The 23815-nt window shown below is 41.3% G+C and overlaps 1 long non-coding RNA gene across 1 annotated transcript; it reads left to right on the forward strand.

Moving 5' to 3' along the window:
• The first annotated feature begins 521 nt into the window (after window positions 1–521).
• LOC141945682 (uncharacterized) lies at window positions 522–7694 on the forward strand. Its single transcript, XR_012629575.1, has 3 exons — window positions 522–648; window positions 789–870; window positions 7350–7694. It is a non-coding gene; the product is annotated as an uncharacterized LOC141945682 (long non-coding RNA).
• The last annotated feature ends 16121 nt before the right edge of the window (window positions 7695–23815 follow it).

Below are 23815 nucleotides of genomic sequence, written 5' to 3' on the forward strand. Positions count from 1 at the left end.
GGGTGGGAAAATGTTTAATTGAATTAACTCCTCATTTCCTATATTTTTATTTCAAATTTCACTGGCAGAGCAATTTGAGTGGTATTTGTCAGTCGTGTGAACTGCACAAAGTTTTACCTTCAGTGCTGAGGCTCTCAGCGCCCTTTAATTCTATGTGAAAAGATTCATTTCCAGGTGCAGGCAGAGGTCTGAAATCCTGACATCTTTTAATTGCACGGTTGTTCACTGAGCATCAGGACTCAACAAGGAGCGTGTGTCTCGGACTGGCAGTGGAGTTTGCTGTGGCTGAACCTTCAGACAGAATCCATAGCTTTCAAATTTGCTCCAGTTTTCTACAACTCAAAAGCCCATAATGCCACTTTTTTCCCCCTCCAAACTGGCCTAGTTCTAAATAACTCCTAAAAGAAACAACCCTATTTTTGGCCGCTCCTCATTTGGGTGATGCTTTTAAAGCAAAGACATCATCTCTCTGTATGCAAAGCATATTAATAGTGCAGACCAGAAGAGCATATGATCCACCTGAGCTTTGTTTCATGCTCTGAGAAAATACGGATGAGTCTGCTGAACACTACACAGCAGTTTTGCAGCTTAACAGCTCCCAAGCAATTAACGGTGGCACCTTCTATTTTCCTTTCCAAAAAAATTCATGTGAGTACCTCCCTGCAATGCTACTTCTGTTACCAGCTGCTGGCTCCTTCTCTATTCCAAAAAAAAACCCCTTTGTGTGAAGAAATTCTGCATGACTTGCTTACACGCGGTAATTGGACCATTATTTTCTTCTTTTTTAGGGCAGATCTCGTGTTGGCGTTTCTCTGCACTGACCCACCAACGACCTCCGCCATTGACCTCAAAGGACTACTTTCTCTTTTGGTAAGAGATAATTCAGTCTCCCTGGTATGCCTCCTGGGCACAGTCAAAATTATGTCTGGTGATTCTGCGGTGTGGACTACTGTCTGCTAAGGACTGAGCTAATACCGCGACGTTCAATTAATTCAGGACCTCGGGATGGCCTTGAACCGCCCTCCCCGACGGGGAAAGGCTCCCGCCACACGTCCGCCCCGTCCCCGTGGAGCCCTCACCTCTAATAAACACTGCTCTTTAAACACGGGCAGGAGCGTTTGGAGGATATGTAAATGCATTAATTTTTCATAAAGCGAGTTAGTTAGCGCCCGGTACCCGCCGTCAGCTCTGCGGCAAGGGGGGACGCCTGGACACCAGGTAACGATCCTTCGCTGCCACTGCAAGGAGGATTGTACAGCCTCAGAAAGTTTTAAATAAATAGCAATAGGCTAAATTTTCAGCAAAAACCCAGGGCAGGAATTCAGTATTGGACTTTTACTTATTTACTGCCTCATCCGGACCTGCTGGTGATGGTTCTTGTAAAGATCCTCAGCGAGGTAAATAAAAGCACGGAGCCCCAGCAACTGGCTGTTATTACAGCACCGAGTGGAGGTGTACAGAGCGGGAAATAACTCTCCCAGGGATAAATTACATGTGATGAGGGCCAAAAGAATACAGCTCCTATTTCAGGAAGTCTTCCAGGCAAAAGCAGAGATTTGGCAGTTTTAGCGTTCCTTTCAAGACAATACACGTACACCAAAAACATTACTCTTCACAGAGTACCCCAGAGGCCTTTCCAATCATCTGGATGCTCGCAGTTATTCCATTCCCTCAAATTCAACACAGATCTTCTTTATTAATTTTAATTTGTCATCAATAACCTGACAGGCTCTCTTTCGGCAAGAAATACTGTATTAACTGTTTCACTCACTGTGGCAGCTATTAAAAATGTGATAATGATTAGCAGTAATGAGGTCAAATAGAATAATGTGAGTATAAGTTGCTACCAGCGAAATATATAACACAAGAGGATTTATTATGTTCACTTGCTGAAATGTAATTTAAAAACAGGATATTACCACCTGCTATGCTGGCTCATAGGGTTATCCAGATCATTTAAGCATTTCCTGCTAATATGTTTATTTGCTTCTGGCAGATATTACCACTACTGTATTTCAAATAACTACACTTAAAACAAAAAGTTAATTGTTCCTATCTACTTAATATAAATATGATTATGTAAAGCAATGATCAGATGGCTAGCTGGTAAACAAAATTATTTGAGCATCAGTATCATTTAGGAAAAAAATGATGCAATAACACTGAGAGTTGTGGGCAATAAATCAGGTATGAGAAGAACAGATGTCCAGTGAAGAAACTTTTTGTGGGTACTAAGAGATGGGTAAGTGCTGCAAGAGCAGTGCTGCTGACATACGGCTCCTCAAGAAGAGAGAGCTGACAGATTTTAAATATCAGGGCACATTAAGTGAAACATTAAAACTTGATCAATATGAGAAACCAATAGATAATCTCATTACTCACCTGTATTCTCTTAAAAAGATTTCAGATTTTGACGTCCTCATATTACTTTTCAGTTTGTTGATCTAAATAGATTAATCCTTGGGTTTCACTGCAGTGACACTGAGCAATTTGATAGGGACCTGGATGAAACTGCAGGAATGTTTGATCTACAAAAGCTTTTTCAGATTGGGAAGATAAGAGTTTAATACCAGAAAAAAAACAAAAACAAACAAAAAAAACCCAACCTCATTCTCATCTAGTTGAGCTTTAATTTTGAGCAGAGATTATGGAGTCAGGCCAAACTCTCCTTCTGCTTACATTGTTTTAAATCCCCTGAACTAAGCCAGAATTCAACCTTAAACCTGTGCGATGTAAAGCATGATTTAGCCATCAGCACTGAGGCTCTTGCACCCTGGGAGGAAAGGCTGGCAGAACTGGAGTCCTGCTAGAGGAAAGAGATAGCAAGAGGATTACTTTTTTTGGGATATAAGTGATAGCCAAACGATCTGCACAGCTAATTCCTCCACGACTGGGTTGGAAGGACTTGATTTTTGGAAAGTATTAGTCAGCAGTTTTACACTATGCTTTCATCATCTTTCTCATATTTGGTTTTCAATAGAAATTGTCATATAAATAATAAAATACCAACAAATGAGTAAAAGCAGTGGTATAAAGGATCTGTACAAGAAGAATGGATGTTGCAAGTCAAGGCAAAATACAAGTCACAAATAGACATTTTAGAAACAAAAAATGTTATGCATGTATGCTTATTTATCCTATTTAAACAGTTTTTTTAATCTGTCGTATGTTTTTTTTGTGTTATCTTTCATACACTTGTTGAACAAATCCATATATAAAGTGGGATTTCCTGAGATTTACATAACCTTTATTTTTTAAAAAGCTAGCTTCAGTGGATAGTGCTTTATTCCTAGCAAAGAGTGAGCAGGCTGGTGTTTGAAGGCAACTATGAACATGAAGCCCTGAGTTGTAATTAATTACAAGGTAAAGACTTCCTCCACCTGCACCTTTCCAAACACCACCAATAGTGCCACTCTTCACCTTCATTAAAAAGAAAAAAAAAAAAAAAAACAAGACATGTAAAGATTACGAAGAAGGGACACTATATTTTTATATTGATAAAATGACAGCATGTTACATTCAAAAAAGGTGGAATAGGAATATCAGGATGAAGTTCCTCCCACCGCAAAGTACAGGAGTGCTGTCTGCCTCTTTCAGCATCTTCTTTCCAACACCAGCAATGAAAGCATGAGTGTCCCGAGCTTCACTGAGATTGCGGGAAGCCCTAGAAACCATCATTTCTGTTCCTAGAAGGTTTGTGTCCGTACAATGACAATGCAAAACTCCCCCAACATGCGATTTCTGCTCTGTAACTAATGCAGAGGGCAAGGCTCAGCCCAGAGACCCTCAGCTGTTGTGCAGAGCTAATTATTGGCTGGAGTAATTGAGCTGCTGGAAGACTTTCCCCATGCAAAGTCAGCGTTAAGAGATTAGCACTAGGCTTGCACCACCTCTTTCCTGAGTTTGGTTTTGCTCTTCTCAGGAAAAGAAAGAGAGAGGGGGGAAATAAAAATTAAAAATAAAAATAAAAAGAGCGAGAGGGAAGGAGATAGATCAGGGCTGTTCAAAAGTCAAGTGATTGATAACGCAGCGTAGGGAAGGGCAGAGGGACAAATTAGGCGGCGACTGCTAAGCGCCCCGCGTGCCATATGTTGCGAGCACAATTCCAGGAGCGTTGTTTTCTCATGGCAAAACCAATCACGGGCGCTGTGTCACGGGAAGAAGTCATTAGGGGCCGCCCGATCCCTGTAACCGTACCCAGGTACCCGTCAGCCCTCTGCGGCTGTGCTGCTCGTCTGATGCAACACCGCTGCCGACTTTACATATCAGCTAAATTTGAATTGATGATAGGTACAGTGTTTGTAATCCTACATCAAGCGGCGCTTGTGTCTGGCATTTATTTGTGCTATTGCTTTGGCAGCTTCTTCCAGAGCCTCCTCTCATCTGACATGTCAGGTCTACAATCAAAGAGGAATAGTGAATTCACTTTTACAGTTAGGCAAGCTGAATGCTATTACCCATGTATTTGTCACCAACCTGCAGATCCCAGCCTCTAATCTGCCAACTGGATGGATGCTACAAAGTTAAGAGCCAGGGACATGCATTTCTCAGTAACTACCTGCTGTCAGCTATTATTTTAAGGATCCTGTGATTTTCTTTTATTTTGACTAGAAAAAACAAGGCAGCTGCAGTAATAAAAAGGCATATCAACTAGTCACTTTCTGGCAGATTTGTCACTGGTGTGGATACAGTAGTGGTATTTTTTGTTAGCAAATGTATACAGTGGAATATAATATTGTAAATCTGTAGTGCGCTCTTCACAAAGAAAAAAAAATCCTTTTTAGAACCTTGTATACCAGTCAACAAAATAAAAAATGAAAACGTATTTGTTTTCACCTTATTGTACACATGCATTATATTTTCTTTTACAATATTGTCCATTGTGTGCAACATACTTTGTAAATACTGTGTTTGGTTTTAAAAATTGCTACTGTCCTCCAATTTTAGTGCAGTTCTGATGGCTGCATACTCAGTTACTGCCCAAGTCCCGGGCTGTAAATATTTGCTGAGAAGAATCGGAGGTTTTATGTTTGGAGAATCTGGAGAATAAGATTAACTTTTCAATTAACAATTGAACAATTAACAATTTCCAAATTAATTTATTATAATAATGCTTTGAAAAAACACAGGCAAGAAATGCAATGATGGAAAACTATACCGGACCAAATTAATCCCTTGTGTGATTCTATTTCAGTCAACATAGTTATATCAGGATAAAATTATAATTAATTGTCATTAATATGAGTATGAAGCAACTGATGAGAATAGTATAAGAGTGCAAAAAATGTATAGTCAGTTCAGTTTCTGTGATTGCACACAAGAACAAATTGTTCTACTTTCAAACTGCCACGCATCATTTTAGATGATAAAGCAATTGTTTTGCTTTTGCATTTTCTCTTTTAAAAGTTCTTTGATAAAAATCCTGCTCGTAGCTCTCAGTCTATGGGTGGATTCAATAGTCAGAGAAGTTCTCATATCCTGTCTTTAGGACATAGAAACACAATTCTGGGGGCCCGGGGTGCCCACGGCTGGGGGACATTTCGCACTGCTGCAGAGATGTGTAAGGCTACGACCCATCTCACCGGGAGCTTTGTGCAAGGACCACATACTCCGGTTTTGCAAAGCAAAATGATGTTTTGGCCCTAAAAACCAGGAAAATTGCAGCAAATTCACTAGGCCAGCCCCTGAGCAAATGCTTTCACCTGGTTACCACGTCCCTCCACCTATCCCAAATGCAGAAATCCCCCTTGGTGCGTACACGCTGTAGCCCCCTGCCTTTGCCATCAGCTCATCCTGGTGCCTGTTCTGGAGGCAATGGAGATCATGAATTCCCCAAACATCCACCTCCCAGGTCCCCAGTGCCCCGTGGTCCGTGGGGCCACCGCAGCCAAGGCCACATTCAGTGAGCAGTGCCACAGCTTTAGGTAAGATGCTTCAGGGGATTGCAGTGAAAAAAGGAAAATTGTAACTCTTTATCTAAAATCTTGTTGAAATATGTAAGGTGCCAACTGACCTATGCACAGACAATCCGTTTAAGCCATGTTTTTCCCCATTCTGAGTTTCCCTGAAATGTTTTTTCATCTGATGAATATTAAATTCCAGAGACACCCGGCAAGGGGAAGATGGGGATGTGGGAGGGGGACTCTCAGGGACCGTCACTCATCATTGCTGTGATCTCCAATGAGCCGGTGGTGGGTTCAGAACCTACTTCTGGGTTGGTTAAGGACAATTTTCACTTCCTGCTGCTCTTTTTTGCTGAAGAGAGGCTTTTTGAAGAGCTTGAGTGGAGGAACTGATTTCTCGCTTACGGCTGATGAGTTCTCACTAATGATCAGAGAGTGTTGCGTACTTTGGGATTTGATTTTGGTAAACATGCACAATTTAGATGTTTATTCAAAACATTCAAATCTCATCAGTCTCTGAGATGGTTATGACAGCTACAAAAAAGTGGACAAATTGTTGATGGTTGAGGAGCAATGAGGGTGCACAGCGTTTAATGAATTAAATTTTAATAGTACTTTCAGACGATTCAGAGCCATCCGGTTTAGATCTCAGATAGCATATGGCATTATCTGATGGCTGTTACTCTTGTCCTCTTTGTCTTCTTCCATTTCACTTGCTTTGTCTAGTTTTCAATTAGATGGCAAGCTCTCGAGGGCTGGTACCATATCCTGTGTAATTCTGTGTAACTCCTTGTATCTCTGATGCAAATTAGAACTGAGCCCAAAAGAAACAACTACTGGGAAGAACTGATGCTGTGGTTTTAAAGTTTGAAATAAGAATATTCAAAGACTTTTTTGAGATTCCTTGAACTTACATTTTCATACTATAATCAATGAAAAAAAATTGAAAATATTAAATGTAAATTCTTCTGTAAAAAATTACTATAAAAGCAGCACTGTACCACCCCATGTTCCTGGACTGCAGACCAAATCTGCTCAATTGACAAATTAATGGATTTTTATTTCTAAACATCAGCCCTGGAAAAGCCAAGCTCAGATCCAAAAGCTGACCTGTGCAGCACATGCCACCAGCAGCAGCAAATGAAGATCCTCACTGCAACGAACCAGCTATCGTTTGCTGTCCTCTTTATATAGATGGGCACCTGTGGGCATAGGCTGAGGTCCACCCAAGATCACAGAATCGATTTGCAGCAGATCCACAAGTAAACCCCAAATTTCTTCATTCCTGGTCCACGATCCTATTTCTGGACCGCGTGGAGTCATACACAAACTGCAACACAAAGTCAAACCCTGGGGAGTTTTAGTTGAAATGATGAAAGGCAGATTCACTAGAAAGCCCAGAGGAAGGATTACCTTCACCGTTTGTTTGTTTATTTATTTCTTCAGGTATTGAAGAACAGGATCTTTAGTACGACATGGCAAATGGCAAACAATTGAAAGAAAATCTTCGAAAGGGTAATGTTGTCTGCAATGCCGATGCTGTGATGAGTGGTACCTGCCAGAATCTAATCTGGGCATCCAATTTTGGGAAGACTTATGCATCTCCAAGTTGTCATAAAACAGATTTTACAGGTAGAAATACAAGTTGCTCCCTGAAGATGCTTTCATTACATTTAGTAAAATCTGTGAAGGTTCCTATCATGTTTTGGATGGACATGAACTGTTTTACTGAGATTTCAGTGCAGACAATTATTTCCTATGTCCATTATAACATTGTCCTTATTCATTAAAGGATGCTTTTAGCGGTTCTTAGAAAACTCTTTCTATCATTGCAGTATCCCCAGCGGCAGATATTGAAACAGCTTCTCCAACCCACTAAGGCAATGTGATGCTCATAACTGGCACTGATTGGCCTGAGAGTGGCATAGAGAGTCAGCGGCATCTCCCCCATTGTGCTCGAAACCCCTGCCAGCAGAAAGTGGGCAGAAGCAGAGATATGGCTTCTTGGGCAGGTCCCTCACAAGAAGAGGTGGGCTACAGGCAAGCCAGGAAAATTCAGAGATGGTGACAGTTGGAGCATAGCGAAGCAAGGAGATGGTTGTGAGCAGCAGATCTAATATTCCTAATCCCATCTGCTGTAGCAGCCACTGGGACTGGCCTCTCAGACCAAAGTAGACACAACCAACCTCCCCAATGTTAACGTAGGCCAGGCATATTGGACAAGCAAAAGGCAAAGCAAAATATATAATTAGGCTATTCCCACATCTTCATCCTATATCTCAGCCATCCCTGTGGCCACTACAGGAGTAGCTATAATTTACATAGAGAACAAACACCTTGGCAACAATATAAGGAAAAGCCCCATTTCTTTCTCTTATGCTTATACAAGTCACAAGTGACTCTCCAACTATATTTCAGCAACTAAATGAAAAATAAGGTTTAAACTGGATTCTGATAGCAATAGGATTACAGTTGAAACACTGAGAGAACTATGTAAACATTACTGGTAGTATCTGTAAATCCGAGTGCTCTATAAGTCAATCTTCACTCAAATGTGCTCAGTTCAGTTGCAGTTAAGATGAACTCAGCCTTGAAGTCTTGTCAGACATATAGACTTGAGCATACTGGATTTGCGTACGTGTAACTGAAGCCAAATCTTGGTCTCCCAGCTCTCAGCATTTCTGAAGTGTCTGGGCATCCAATCACCAACAGAGCTGGTCAAAGACCATCAAAAGGTGCCTTTGGCAGAAAGTGGCTATCCTATAGAAAAGAAGTTTTGTCCCCTTTGCTTAAACAGTTTTCACTGTGGAAATAAAAAAGGCCTCTTCATAATTTAAAATTTCTTGGAAAAGCTTGCATTGTTCTTGATTCATAGGTTTTTGTTTTTTTTTTTTTTTTTTTCAGAAAAGTATATAATCAAAACATCTAAACCAAGCATTACTTTAAAAATAATATCTATTTTTAATGCTTTGTTTCACTACCTAGAGAGCAGACCAGCTTAAGACCTCCTACCCCACTTAAATAATATGTGGAGCACTAGAGAGGCAGGTCATTTGCTCTTTGCTGGAAATATCATGTCTGAGCAGAGAGGTTTTGGTAAAACGTTGCAGTCAGCAAAGTTCTTGCTGGGTCATTTCACCTAAGTGCTATTTAGGTGTAAATGGGAGGATGCATTTGTTTGTGGGAGAAAGTTACTGCTGGATTCACCTTCCTATTGCGGTCCATCCACCCCCAGAAGAAGACAGCGATGGGCAGCACCCGTGTGTGCCGGCTGCCAAAACCAGCTGGTGGTTTGCCGAGAGGCTCGGCAGCAGCTTCAGTCCTGCCATTAGGCTTTCCAAATCACATTGAGTTTATTCTGGGCAGGAGAAGGGCAATCTGCATGCTTTATTTATTCTTTCCAGAGCTGTCAAAAGATCATTCCTTTAGAGGGGGCACGAGGGTTCAAATCCTTGCATGGAAAGTTAATCTTCAATATGAAAGAAAATGTAGGATTAGTTAGTATGAAATTCTGCTAATAGATTAAAAGACTCACTCGCAACCTTTTAAGGTTATTTATTAGTAATTTATTAATACAGTTAGAACAAAAATGACTGTTGTTTTCAGAATTCATTTTTCAGGCTGCAGACTTATACCAGATGACACTCGGGCTCCGGCTCTTTGGGAATACACATCAAACCCTGGTTCATAATTTATGTAATGACATATACTTGGACACTGATTAGCTACCTTATCAGCCCTGTAATAAAGGAAGCATAACCCCTAGTTTATCATTCATTTATCTGGAGTCATTTTGAATAATATCACAAGATTGTAATGTAATCATTATGCTGTACAGCATGTGTGGGCCAGTACACTACACTGTCAGTGTCAGAGGACTGTCATAGTTCATACTACTTAATTTGCTCACTTCTTACACATTTATGAAATTGGAGTCAACAGTCTGGTGGAGCAGTAATATTCCGGGCAAGAGACTTACACAAATTGTTAATAGGGTGTTCAACAGGAGCATGAAGAAGCACGAGGCAAGACAAAAATGGGGTTTGTGGTGGAATTGAATGGTGGTCAAGGAGCCAGTTGACTTCCCCTTGATGTCCTCCATCCAAAGACCCGCAGACTTTGTTGACACTCTCCGGCCCTGAGAAGGAAGTTTCCCTTTAGACAGCTTAAAAGCCCTCTGCAAGGCAACAGGATTTCTTCATTGTCTGTAAAGCTGGGAGATTTCCTGAATAAATCGTGGAGCTTGTAGCGAGGTCTACAGGCAGAATAAACACCAGCGTCTCGCATCTCACTGGCTCTGGAGAGGGCAGAAGGCAAAGGGTGCATGAGGAGATCTTGTAAGCTCAAGCACAGCCTCGTCCTCCTTCCTGGGGTAGCTTGTGGATTTGTATCCAGCTTTCACAATATTTTATACTTTTATTTGAGAGTTTTTGGGAATGGTGTTAATTCAGGGTTTCAGCTTTCCCTTTAGGAAAAGGGTTCTAGCCTTCATGGAAACGTGAGCTGGTAGTGTCCAAAAAAATCAGAAAAAAACCACTGTATATGTGTTAGCATACATTTATGTCAGTCTCATGGAATTCAGCTTTCCATTTTTTGAGTATCTGAGGTGCACAAGAACTGTAAGATTACAGCAAAACCCAGCAAGCCTTACCCAGAACAGGGGGCAGAAGTGAAACACCAGCAAAGACGCTCAGTACCTGCTCGTCACCTGGGCCTGCCAGGCTGTCACCTACATCTATGTCCTCTCAAGCCTTAATTGTATGGATCTCGCCTGATCCCTGCTGCAGGTGTCCTGCAGCAGAGTAACAGTATATGGGAACACCAGGTTAGAACCCAAGGGTGAGAAATTGAGGATTTGGGGGATTTTTACTGCAGCTGGCCAGGGGCAGGCAGAGGCGGGCTCTGGATGGTGCCGTCGCGGACCCACAGCCCTGACAGATGAGTGGGGCTGATGGATAGAAAAACCGGTGACAAGTTGCACTGAGATAATGATTGCTGGGCAGCAGGAGCCATTAGGGTGTCATGGAAAAACCCCAAGATTAATGAACAGCGCAAGTTGGATAAGTAATGAAAAAAAGGGAAGGAATGGAAAGAGTAGCATAATGTTTATTTTAAGATAGTTAATCAAAAGAAGCGAATAATTAAAGCTGCAGTTATTTCCTGACATCAGTTTAATGAAATTATAACTGCAAAAAATAAAGTAGAAATTGAACATAGCACTGAGCATCAGTCTCCCAGTGGAAGGAGTGGAAGGGCCCCTCCAGCCAGCCCCAGCAGAGCTATCGGGTGGATGACGTGAAATGTCTTTTCCTTCTGTGATTGCCAAAGAGCTCCGCATGCCATGCTTTGGAGCACTACTGTTCATCCGTCAAATATAAATAATTATTTCATGAATAAAGATTAAATGTTTACTGTAAAAACAATTAAATTTGTTTCTAGTACTTTTTAATGTAAGACAGTAAAAGCAAATGATTCAATCATCAATCTTGCATCCAACAGCTATTCACTAGAAATGTAATTCTATTTAAAATTTTATTTCTATTAGAATAAAAACATATTCCACAGCACCACATTTCTCCACAGATTTCTTGGCAATCAGAAACTCTCCAATAAATTTTTGCACTTGAGTTCAAAGTTGATGTAAAAAGAAATGATCCTCAGCACACAAAGCAGCAAATTATCTTTGAACAGGGAAGAGGGGATGGGGTCAGTGGGGGAGCAGTGGGATGACCATGGCCTTGCAGGGTGCTACCACGCTGGGATTCCTGTGGCAATCACACCGTAAGCGCTCGCTTTGTCAGCATCAGATGGGTGATGAAGATCAAATGATATTAAATGACCGTGATTGCATCAAACCTGGGCTGAAGGAGATGGTGCAAAAAATTAAAAGGAGCGTGCGATGCCCTGCACAGCTGGAATAGCTACATAACCACGTGCAAAAACAGGAATAAACCTGAAATAGGGATTGTCAGCTGAGAACCACATGGTACATAAAATAAGCTGGGCCTTCCTGAAAGATGGAAAATTTAAATATGAGTGAAATTTATGAAACTCTGCTTCATAAAGAAAAGAGAAGTCTTAATATTGCAAGAACCAATTCACACTTAAAACAGATTTTATTACATTCTGAAAATAACTAATGTGTCAAATAAAAATGAGCAAAAGACAAAGGCAGCAATATGTGCAAAGCTGTCATAATCTCATCCAAAACACTGCAAAACCCCACATCACTACAATGTACAAATGAAATACTCCTAAACTATAACGCAATCTGGAGAGTTTTGCAAATTTCAAAGCAGAAAGGGAAGCCAAACTTGGGATTAAAAAAATATTCCTTTCTCATTTGTGCAACGGTTTACACCATTGTAACGCTTTTCTTCCCAAGATAAAAAAGTCATTGACAATTCTTGCTATAGAAATGAATTAACAATGCCTGGTGCCACTCCTGTACTCCTGCTGTCACAACTACTTCATTTAAAATATTACATGAAGTGAACTTTTTCACAACCTGTGACCAATCCAAGGGTTTAACTGGAGAAGAGTTCAGCTTTCCTTCAAAAGGCATTTATTCCTTCAAGATGCAAAAATAAAGCAGAAAAACATGATCTGGATGGTTAAAAGGTTCAAACACAGTTAAATAAATTAGAAAATCTTTTGAATATTTCTGTATCAAACATTTTCATTATATGGCTCCTGAAGCACTTAAATAACAATCTCTTTTTTCTATGGATACTTGCAAAAAGTAATTTTTCAAGCATTTATCCATGACCATATTTGCTGTATTGCAAAATAAATAATGTAATATGTGATGTAACGGTAGAAAGATGCAGAATTTATAAGATGGGATCTAGGCAAGGAACAGATATTAGACCACATAGTTTCAACATTTTTTTTCCAAAGGTCTTTGCAAATGTTGTCAATACTGTCTTCTTGAGAGATGTAAGTGCTACAAAGTACATCTTCCTTCAGATTTTACCTTTACCACCTTTACCATTAAAATGCAGGTAAAATTTGAGTCACGTGATGTAACTTCAAATAATATTTTGTGTTGCACCTCCCATCTGCACACCTTACCCTGTGACTGACAGTGAATTATATTATTACCAAGCCTTGAGTGGAGAGCTCCTGGAAGAAATTACTGGATTGTTCAGGTACCTAAGTCACCTTCAGCCCGTGCTCAGCATGGTGCAGGACAGTCCTCCCAGCTTCCCTCCCCAGTAGTGAGCATTGCCTTTGCAAAAGGATCAGAGCCTCCTAATTTTTTTCTTAAGCATAGTCCCTCCCTGGGCTCTGATTACTTGTCTTCTTCCCTGTGTATTCTATCATCTTGCAAATTTAATACTGAATTTTTATATATAATTTTCACTGGGGTTGAGCACCTGTGTTTTCAAATGGAATATAAAACAGAAATAATTACGATACAGCATTCTTTCACAGGACTGAAGGCACATTCCTGGCACCTATTATTCTAATTTTGCTCCCCTCTGAGGTCATCTTTTAATTTCAGAGTATTCTGTTCCTTCTGAGATTGTGACAATCAGGGAAAAAAATATGCTTGAAGTTTCTCCAGGATCTATTCATCTGCATATGGCACTCGGAGGGGAAGGAGATAGGTATCTACTTTACTAATGTACCAGTATGCAGCATAAAAGGTAGTAAGACAGACTTAAAAGCACAGAGCAAACACTGAGCTCGCAGAGCCTGTGAGGATACCCTTCCCAATTTCAGCTACACACCTAAAATCCTTGCAGTCCAGAAAGGTGCCCAAATTGTGTTCATGGCATGGACAGGCCTGTAAGCCCTGGCCTGGCTGGAAAAACACATGCTGGTTTTCAAAAAGCAGGAAGGCATAAATCACAACTGTTAAAAACATAGACTTTGCTTGCAATTAATCTTTATGGGGATGCTGTCAAGTCCTCACAATTTCAATTACTGTAAAGTCAAATCTTCTTTTATTAAGCATTCCAACTATACTGTATTTTGCTAAGAGTAGCACTCTTCAGCTCCTGCTAATTACAGGAGATACCAAATATACCAAAACTTCCATCAAACTCCCAAATTGTCCCCCTCTGCTCTGCTCTCGTGAGATCCCCCCTGCAGTGCTGGGTCCAGCTCTGGGGGCACCAACATCAGAAGGACACGGACCTGCTCGAGCAGGGCCAGAGGAGGCCACGAAGATGCTCAGGGGGCTGGAGAACCCCCCTGTGAGGACAGGCTGAGAGAGTTGGGGGGGTTCAGCTGGAGAAGAGAAGGCTCCGGGGAGACCTTAGAGTGGCCTCCCGGGACTTAAAGGGGCTACAGGAAAGGGGGGAGGGACTCTTGATCACGGGTGTAGGGATAGGGTGAGGGGTAACAGTTTTAAACTGAGAGAGGGGAGATTTAGATGAGATCTAAGGCAGAAATTCTTCCCTGTGAGGGTGGGGAGACCCTGGCACAGGTTACCCAGAGAAGCTGTGGCTGCCCCCTCCCTGGAAGGGTTCAAGGCCAGGTTGGACGGGGCTTTGGGCAACCTGGGCTAGTGGAAGGTGTCTCTGCCCGTGTCAAGGGGGTGGGAATAGATGGGCTTTAAGGTCCCTCCCAATAATTCGGTGATGATATGAAATAACAATAAAGCTACTTCTGCAATAGCAGCCTCCCCCTTATTTCCATTTACCTTTTTTATCTGAAACTTCATCAGTTTCCCTCCTTTTTGCCCCAGGTCCCCTTACCCATCCCCAGTGCAGCCACAGGTCACCCCTGGCCTCCACTGAGCCTTCGGTGACCTGCTGATGCAGAGATTGCTCCATCCCAACACAGGAAATGAAGAAGGTGTGATGGCCTTGGGCACCTGAGCTAGCACAGCACCATCCTCCACCTGGCAGATGGCACACCAGCAGCCAGCACATGACACTGGGATTGCTGCTGCACTTGCCCTTTGCTTCCCAAACTACCTGCTCTGTAACATTCTCAAGAGTCCAGCTTTGATGCTGTCTCCAAAAAGTGTCCCAAGAGCAGACCTGACACGAAGCCAAAGCTTGAAAATAACACTTACCCCTACCTTTAACAACACTGCATAGGTCAGAATCCATCACTCAGCTCCAGTGATGTTAGAAAAAGCTGTTGCCTGGTCCTAAACTACACAGATCTGGCTATGCCAGGGACAGTTCATCCAAACAGTCCCCTGACAGTGCATTTTGCTGATAAATCTATTTTTGATAATATGATGAGATCTAGTTTCATTAAAAATAACGAAAAAGCATTTGATAATATGATTAAATCTATTTTCATTCTAAAAATAGATCTCACCATTTATGTTCATATAAATTGCAATCTTCATAAGATATGTATACTAAGTAATTGTTGGTTACCAGATATAACCATGTCTCCTGGTAGCTTTATTTTTCAGTAGCTGTTCAAGTGGTAAAAATAATAAAAGTCTTATTCTGTTGACTTTAATTTGCAACTGCTTATTTACCTTAAGTGACATCCATAATGCTTCTCGCAGTGAGCTTGACGTGTTCGGACTTCAAGTGGTGAAAGCAGGGAATAGGTTTTGGAAGTGGACATGGTAGCACTGCAGTAAAGCTAGTAATTACAGCCAGAACCAGAACCACTTAATTACTTACTATTAGTGATTTTTAACACATGATCTATATAGTGCTGCAGTTGCAGACCCAGAAAATACCCTGATTACGATGGCACCCTTTTAGCTAAGTGTGTACTGACTTTCCTGGTGGACCTCTTTTAAAATGGAAATCTTTCTCCAAATACAAAAGATGATTATAGCTATTCTGCAGCCTGAATTACAGACAACTTTATTCTATCTGCACTAGCACCATGCAAAAAACGCTTACATTGTGCTACATAATCACATAATTAATCCCAATATTGCTACATGAAATCTCATGTGTGATAATATTTTCCAGAAATGTTATGTTACAAAAAGGTCAGATATCATATAATTTTTCTGCTGGATCCTCCTTCAAGCCATGTTTACCCTAAGATATTAGGTTCCAGAAGGTAAAAGGAACAATAGCATTTGGTAGTCCATTGAATATGGGTTGATTAAATGACACACACACTCCTGCTGAGCCACGGCTGCTGCTTTCGGAGGAGTTCTGAGGAGAACAGTACCACTTGAGCCCAAATGTCCTCCTTTCCACCTCTTTGCAAATACCTTTGCTTTTCCAGGGAGCTTCGCATCCATTTGGAGCTACAGCTGCTCTACCAGGCATGTGGCCTTACTAAAAGGGGGCTCTAAACACACATGTTAAACCCTAACATTTACAAATTATGGACACAATAATCTTTTGTCTCTGCTATGGTGTGTGTGTATATATATATATATATATTTGAGAGCTACTCCCAGGAAGAGCTAGCCCTAAGGGTGGGACAATGTCACTGTGCCTTTTGCTCATCTCTTTTTTCTGGTCATTGTGTCTCTGCAGCCCTGAGCATCACCGTCATTTCAGTTTGGGATCTGCCTTTCCAAGAGGTTCAGCATTGGGGTACCAGAGGAGGAAGATATACTTAAGAGATGTCACACTCTGATTCTCATCTTTTAATTCAATAGTGAAAACTAATACAGCAGGCTGCGTAATACTGGATTTGTTTCCTGTTCAAAAAAACCCAAATCCTGCTTCACGGAGGTCTTCTCCAAGTAAAAGCCAAAGTCGAGAAGGGATGACAACGAACCTAATCTAAATTACTCAATTTCCCACTCTCACCAGCCTGTTCTCCCCATGAGAACAGAGGTGCAGAGCAATTCCTTTCGCTGGGAACCTTCAAATGATGGGCTCGATCATCCATTCCCATTCACTCCTCTGTGAAAACAATAAATAAAACATGTTGAACCAGAACCATCACCTAAATGTCCTGATGATACACCTCCATGACTTCACCTATGGATTTATATGTTATTAACAGGACCTGCTCTATTATTTGTGAACATCATATGTCATTCATAGGAAAGCTAAGGCTTGCAACAGGTTAGGCAGCAGCTGCGGCCTCCATCCCAGGAAAACACATCGTGAAACCCAACCATGGATGGAGCTGCCAGCGACCACAGCCACTTCAGGCACAAATAGAGTAAAGTCAGGTCCCTTTTTAAAAAAAAAAAATATTTTACAGATCTGATCCAAACCCACCAAAAGCGCAGGGAGCCTACTGAATTCTTATGGCCTTTTGCCCGGGTGCTGCAAGTCAGCGACAGACAGGATTTAAAATAAAACTTTACCTTGCTTATGTGTAAAGATTAAAGTATTGTCAAACCATGAGAAAATGTCCCTTTCATTTCAGTATTGATTAGCCTTTATTGAACAGATACAGTTCTGCTAACTCTGGCTTTGGTGGGGGTTTTTTCTTTTGTTGAGTTTTTACTTCTTTCATGATTTCAAGTGCCTTTGACGGTAATTTTCACTTTGCTTAACTCAATCAGCTACTGACAAAATCCAAACTGAGAAGCTGAGGCCTTAAAAGGAACCCGTGTTTTTTCTATTCTTTAAAAAGTACTACTGCCCATATTTACTCTGAACCATCTGTTACACGTCTAATTAAAATATATTTGTAATGAGCTTATTAGTGCATGGAATATGTCCTGAACAGGATGTCAGTCAAGAACTGACTGTTTTGGTAGATAAGATACCTTAAACTCCTATTAGTTTAACAAAATAATGTATTGGTATTTTCATCCTGTATAAAAGCAAATTCGGAGAGGGCAGGCATTCACATACTTTTTGTAATAATTTCCTCTTCAAATATGTTGCTGTTCCTTTCCAATATAGAGTCAGATGGCCCCTTATAATTGCAGTATCAAATCTTTGCCTCAGTTTTCAACTGCAGGTGATTTCAAATGATTAAAGATGCACAACAGGGAATAAACAAAAATGCTTACATGCAATTATTTTTAATTAGTATTTGGCTATAAAGTGTGTGCCTTCATAAAAAAGTCTGTTATTCACATAAACATCTGTTACCATACACACAAGGAAACACACTGTAAGTCTGTCATCACATCACCAAAACAGAAAATACTAAGGAAGGCTGGACAGGAAAGCCAACACTTTGAGTTTTTAAACAAAAGATATAAGCATAACTGCCAAAACAGACACTGTACCACACCTTTCAATTAGCGTCGTTCACAATCAAAGGAAGAGCTATTACCAATGGAATTATACTTGAAAATGTTAAAATAGATGGAATTATTCTTTGAAAACAATGGAATCTGTAAGCACAAGACAATTTCAAACTCTTTACTAATTTTGCATCAGCGAACATAATCAAAACGCTTCCTGTTTGCACAGTATCTCTGGGTACTCTTCTGACAACTTTTTTAAATCTTATTTTTGTTCATTATTTAAGCCCTCTCAAAAAAAAAACCCTCTACTGTGGCATTAGCACATAAATAAAACTGCAATGTTCAGTTCTGGCCTCATTTTACAGAAACCGACTCAGGGACGTTGACATATTTTAAGTAAGCATGCGACAAACAGCAAAGTAAGAGAGATATACAGAGCGATATAAATTAATACCACAATAATTGATAGGTGGAGATAAGGTTGCTCTGCGGAATACTGAGAATAAAATGAAGAGGAGGTGTGAGAGTACCTTGCACATGAATTACTGAATCGGTGGGAATTGCTGAGCTCTGCTGCGAGGAAGCTCTTGGAAATGCCTCGCTGCCGTAACACCCCCAGCAACCAAACTTAACACGTTACTTCCACCAACAGAGAAATCTGCAGCATTAACCACACAATTTAAGAGCCCAAATAACACAGCTCAATTTGCATGAAAATAAAATCAATTGTTTAATTAAAAAGCACAGATGACAGTATCTGCCAGTTGTGCCTCGGCGTTATCTATAGTCGGATCTGAGGTGGAAAAAATCACTGCACCTCAATTGTGGCTCTGCTGGGACCAATAACTAATCATTACAGCAAAGCCAACCTGGGGGTGCTGATCATCAGAAACATGGATGGAGACACCACATGTAATCCTGACCCAGCACCTTGACCCATTAATTGTGCGCACAAATCTTTCTGCATATCCTGAGAGAGCTCATGTGTCTTAAAATCCTTCCTTCACGAGCTGTTAATGAATGTCCTCTGGGTCTGGCTTCCTATTCAAACCAGTACATCTTGGCCCAGAGAGAAGTCAAAAGTACCCTCAGAGTTTATAATGGCAAAGATGACCCTCTGCTAGAAAGCAGATCCGAATCTTTTCCAGCTCCCTTTGATTTACAAGCCTTCTCTTGCATATCAGCATTTCATATATCTTCCAAAGTGTCAGAAATATGAAAGTCATACATTACATGCAAAGAATGGCCCAGTTCATTACTATCATTTTATTTATTTAACAAATACGGTATTTAATCAGAAGAAACTGACAGCTACAATTGTTTATTGCAATCATACAACACAACAATAAATAAACATTGCACATTAAGTAGTAGGCAGAAGGATAACTGAAAACATCCCATATAAAAAATTCTTCCTAAGAATTCCTCACTAACGGACAGTATTTGTAAATCTATTGACAAAGAGCTCCAAAAAGATGGAGCAGTAAATAAAACACGTGAGACCAGACAAGGTAGGTTTTGCATTCAGACAAGCAAATTAATTTCTGGGTTGACCCCAGAACAGAACTACACTACTTCCAGTCGGCTTTGAACGAATACAATAACATGTTACACATGTTACACTCTTGTAAATAACAACAGCTACATGAAAGTCTAATCTGCCTTTTAGTGATGACCAATTTTCCATATCATAAAATGCAAATTGCCACTTCGCAGTTCACATCCATGACATGGGGCGGGGTACATTGCCACCAACCCCCACCAACCACTGCTTCACCCATGGAGTTGGGTCTCCTCCTCGGAGAAGCTGGACCATGTTATGGCCTATAGTCCTCAACTTTTTCTTTTTTTTCCTTCTCTTTTGTTTAAGTGACAATCTGTTCTCCGATTTGTGCCTCCTGACTTAATTGCCAAAGAAAGCAAAGAAAATATATCTCCATTTCAATAGCTTCAGTTCTCACGCCTTCCTCCCCGCTTTCTGCAAGCACAAGGCGAGCAGGTTTAGCTTTAAGACACCTCTGCTTTCCTGACTTCAGTGAGAGTTTTGCAAGAGTTAGTGGAGCAGGAACGTGTCTCAATAACTGTGACAGATGGCTGGGCCTGAGAGAAGAAATAACCATTTTCCTCCTGAAATTTGCTGCAGTGCCATAGCAGGGAGATGCTTCCCTTCACCGCATAGGACTCCCCAGGTTGAGAATAAAGTCAGCACTTTTCTTTATTTCTCTTCTCATTCGCTCTTCCCTCTGGTTTAAAAGCACCTATCATCCAGCTTTGAATGCTAACATTGAGGGAAGAAGTTCTAACTCCTCATCCCTTAAGACAAGGCAAACTCCAAAGGATAAGGTAAACAGATCAATCCCGGCATCCCAGCAGCGCCTGGCCAGGGGGGTTGCGGGACCTGTGCCGGCAAGCATCACCTGGGGACGACAGGGACCTGCCACCAGCAGCCCATGGACCTGGACAGCCTCCCTACCCTCTGCCCCTCTCCAAGGGCTATTTATTTCTGAACATACAGGTTTTCGTCATCGCTGGCGTTACATGAACAAGCCAGGAGGCTAGTCCTGTGCCAAAGCCCCTCGTGTCCTCCAACACCTAACGCAGCGTGGGAGGACTAATGGCTGCTTGAGAAGGGGCTATTTCTGTGTCTACTGCTTATCCCTCAAATTTAAACTTTGCAAAAGAATCAGAAAGGAAGGAAGGAAAAACAGATGAAATGGCTAGTTCAGCTCCACATGACTATTCCCCTTCCCCATGAGAGCCAGATCCAGCAATCCACCTCCAAATTCCCAGGAAATACAGCTCAGAGGTTTCAGTGGGTGTTAGAAGGGGAAATATTTCATTGCAGAAGCAACCAAGAGATCAAAGGTGAGGTGGATTGCTGGATCCACAGGATAATGGGCTAGCAGGAACTCTAGAGGTGTTTCCCATCCAACCTCCCGCTCACGACAGGGAGAACTGCACAGCCAGACCCAGCTCCCGGAGACTTGTCATGTCCAGGTGTGGAAATCCAGCACGCTCCTCCGTGGGTCACCACAGTCACACCAGGGCAACCTCAGCCATCTCAAGCAGCATATCCCAGCCCCAAACTCTTCCCCTCCTGCACCAAATGGTGCAGTCTTGGCACAGACCCTGCCCTGTCCGACTGCCGGGAATGAGAACAGAGCATGCAAGCAGTTCCCCTCCACAAATTATCTTCTTGGACTTAGAAATACCCTCCAGGCAAAGATGTAGATCAGGGACAGACCAAAATATGTCCACACCATTCAACATGTCAAAGGTGACACACCATCAGGGGTTTAGGGGCCCCAAAATAAATGGATCAGAAGGCATTGGGCAACTTCTGGCTCCTGCTGCCAACCAGAGGTAGACACCATAATCCAGGTATGCATCCAGACAACGCTCTCCTGGGGTAAATCAATTGGACAGATAACACTAACCACATCATGAAATCGTTGGAAAAAAGGCATGAGATACGTACAAGTTCAGTAAAAGATTAATTATTACAAAAGTTGAAATAACTCAGAGTTCAGATAAGACTCTCTTTTGAGCACTTTAAATACAGCCCCTACTTCAAACCCTGCAAATAACATGTACCAACCTCAGAGTAAGTATGTCCTGATGCATCTATTTCATCTATGTGGCCACAGTCTTTAAACTGAAATACCTTAAGGTGTGAACAAATACATCTCAGCCTGAACTTACAGATAAGGAAAATTAAACTGAATTGCACTTCAAAGAGTAAAGGGACAAAAAGGAGTCAGAACGCAATAATACACAAGCTAAAAGGTGAAAAACACCTGTATTTCCATGTACTCTCAGAAAAACTACCCATGTGACAGCGGAGGGTGAAGACACATTGAACACAGGTCGCTGTCTGCACACTGGATCAGAGAAGGAAGATGAGCAGGTCTGGAAATGCTGCTGAGGAAGGAGCCACCGCCGACAGCAACCAAAAGTGACTGCCTCCTCCTCCTCACAAAGTGCGAAATGCAGCAATGCCTCAACCAGCTTTGGTGGCTCCAGATATTTTAGTTTCAAACTACAGCGGAGAAGAGGAATGACTACTAAAAGGAAAATGCTAAAGCTCTTTAATTATTTATGTGGCTTAATTGTGAAGTTTACTCACTCACCTTTTTTTTTTTTTTTTTTTTTTTTTCCCGAAAGAAGTTGGTGGTATTGACAAAAATACGAAAGCAATGTATCCAAGAAGGTTAAATCTCCAGTATAGTCTGCTTTAAGGAGGTAAGTTGTCGCTTTAAAAGATGGCCTCACTGCACTCAGTAGGAACTCAATGCCTTCTAAGAATGAGATGCTTCCAAAGCATTTATAAGTACTAATTAATGCAAGTCCCACAGATAAACAAAGCAGCGAGTACCAATTGTGCCTGCAACAACGTCAACTTATTGTGAGGACTTCGAGTTGAGTGTCACATCTTTGAAGGTGGAATTTTAGTTCTTCATTTATAAATTAATCTCTCTCCAGAAGACTATTATTCCTTTAACATACAACTTAAAACCAGGATGTATTTGGGACTTTCCCATTGAGGGAAACACAAAATAATGCCACAATACTCAGTGTCTAGCATTGTGCCAAAAAATCTCATGTATCTTTGTGAAGTTTAACTCAGAACCAGCTGATTCCTTGAGACTCTCAAATGCCACTTCAACAACAAGTACTATCTAATTTCACAACCATAGAGAAAAATTGCAACTCCAAAGCAGCCTCGCAGCCCAGAAGGCAAATACAAAGAATCCAAGTTTATGTGTTTGTTGTGGGTTTTTTTAAATCTCATGATTACAAAGCATCTAGCTTGATGGGTCGGGGAGAGGAGCCTTTATCAACCACTTTGTTAATTATATGCATCACTTGGTTTTATTTTAAACTTTATCCAAAGCTTTGCATCAGGCTACCCCAGGTGCTAGCAAATCTAAGTGCTCAAAAGCAGTACATACACTGGGGAAAGAATAGTAAGAGCACACCTTTTATTTGCTCTGGGAATACTTTGGAAAGATGATCAATTTCTGGAGAAATCATGAGGAAACACAGTAAATATCCTCCTGGAAAAATAAGGAATATTGACATGCAGTGTCCAGGCCACAGGCAGTATTTCATAAATCTTATACATAACAGCTGCTCTCCCTTTTTGCTGTTATTTTAACCAGTCAGAGCAACAAATGTCCTGGTTGCAGAACTTTCCCCAGTTCTTTTGAACATCAGAGGTTTCGCAGTTTTCTTAAAACTGGGGGAAATCTCAGAGAATGACACTTTCTGTTCCCATTTTTCTGATTATCTGCCTCAACATTTCCCAGAATTAGGCAGAACCTACAGTACATTTTGTAGCCAGCATGAGATGGAGGATTTCTTCCATTTCCAGCACGGGGCTGTCACATCGAAATCTCTAAGAACAGTTTTATTTAAATGTTTCAGCAAGAAGACTTGTCAAGCCTATTTTTTTCCTGCAGTGTCTATCTCAGAGTCCCCTGATTTCCCGTTTCCTTCTGCTGGCCGGGCTCCACCAGGAGATGACATCTCGTCACTGCTGCACTAACGCCACAAAGCCATAAAATCATTCCCTGCCTGCTCGTATGCACCTCGGTGTGTTTCTTGAAATACAAGATTGTGACATCGATCATATTTTATAAACCCCTTTTTTATGCATGTTTTCTATTTTTCTGCTAATCCCTAATTAGCCGGAGTAGCTGGCCAAGCCACGCTCCTTTGCACAAGCAAGCTGGATCGTTTGCAGGGGTAGGGACTGGTCCTCACAGTTTTCTTTGAAGAGTTCAGGCTAATTTACTAGGAAAACCACTAAATTATCACTGTGCTGAGAATAATAAATCATTAACAGCCAAAATGT

The sequence above is a fragment of the Strix uralensis genome, chromosome 7 (assembly GCF_047716275.1).
Source record: "Strix uralensis isolate ZFMK-TIS-50842 chromosome 7, bStrUra1, whole genome shotgun sequence".
Taxonomy (NCBI): Eukaryota; Metazoa; Chordata; class Aves; order Strigiformes; family Strigidae; genus Strix; species Strix uralensis.